Below are 1,552 nucleotides of genomic sequence, written 5' to 3' on the forward strand. Positions count from 1 at the left end.
ACAACTTTTTTGATTTTCAGTCATTGGTGTCTAATTCATAAACTCTGTTCTTGAGATGGGCTCTAAATTTAGGTGTGATATGTTCAAGATCATATTTTGGCTTTTGTGGACCTGTTTTAATTTTCTTTACCTTTAGCTTGAACTTGCATATGAGCAATTTATGGTCTGTTCCACAGTCTACTATGGCCTTGTTTTTGCTGATGATATGGAGTTTCCACCGTCTCTTTCCATAGACATAGTCAATTTGATTTCTGTGTAGTCCATTTGGCAAGGTCCATGTGTATAATTGCCTTTTATGTTGTTTAAGAAAGGTATTTGCAATGGAGAAGTCATTGGTCCTGCAAAATTCTATCATGTGTTCTCCAGCATCATTTCTATCACCAAGGCCGTATTTTCTAATTACTGACCCTTCCTCTTTGTTTCCAACCTTTCAATTCCAATCACCAGTAATCACCAACACATCTTGATTGCATGTTTTATCAATTTCAGGCTGAAAAAGTTGGTAGAATTCTTTAATTTCATTATCACTGGCTTTAGTGGTCATTGCATAAACTTTAATTATAGTTGTATTAACTGGTCTTCTTTGTAGGCTTCCTTGTATGGACATTATCCTATCACAGTGTTGCATTTCAAGGTAGATCTTGTTCTTTTTGATGATGAATGCAACACCATTCTTCTTCAGTTTGTCATTCCCGGCATAGTAAACCATATGATTGTCAGATTCAAAATGGCCAATACCAGTCCATTTCAGCTCAGTAATGTCTAGGATAGTTTATGTGTTCCATTTCATTTTTGACAACTTCCTATTTTCCTAGATTCATACTTTATCGAATCCATGTTCTGATTACTAATGGATGTTTTGAGCGAGCTTGGTACCACCATCAAATGAAGATCTCAAAAGCTTTACTTCATTCGCATCATCATGGTCAACTCTACTTTGAGGAGGCAGCTTCTTCCCTGGTCATATTTTGAGCAACTTTCAACCTGACGGTCTCATCTTCAGGCATAATATCTGACAATATTTCAGTATTCTTCATCATGTTTCAATATTCAGTACTCTGGTGGTATCTGATAGTGTTCCACTGTAATTTGTAAAGTTTTCTGTGAGTAGGTATTTGGAAGTAGTCCATCTCTCCTTTTTCCTAGTCTTTGTCTAGAAATTCAACTGAATCCTGTCCATCATGGGTGACCCTGCTGGCATTTAAAATACCAATGGCATAGCTTCCAAAATCACAGTAACACAACAAACTGACAGATGAGTGGTGGGAATAAACTGTTGTTGTTGTTAATTGCCATCGAGTCAGGTCCAACCCATAGCGACCCTGTACAGGGTTTTTGAAGAGCAGCTGGTGAGCTCGAACTGCTGACCTTGCTGTTCAAACTGACCTTGCAGTCCAGTGCATTAACTTATAGTGTCACACCAGGAAAAACTAGGTTAAGCCAAAAAGTGTCACTGCCCGGGTTGCAGTTTATACACATGCAGATTTATTTTGAACAAATGGTGTTGAAACATGTCTCTGTAATCGGTAGGTGGCTGCAGACAAGTTCTCTC

Source organism: Chrysochloris asiatica, unplaced genomic scaffold (genome assembly GCF_000296735.1).
Source record: "Chrysochloris asiatica unplaced genomic scaffold, ChrAsi1.0 scaffold00314, whole genome shotgun sequence".
NCBI classification, from domain to species: domain Eukaryota; kingdom Metazoa; phylum Chordata; class Mammalia; order Afrosoricida; family Chrysochloridae; genus Chrysochloris; species Chrysochloris asiatica.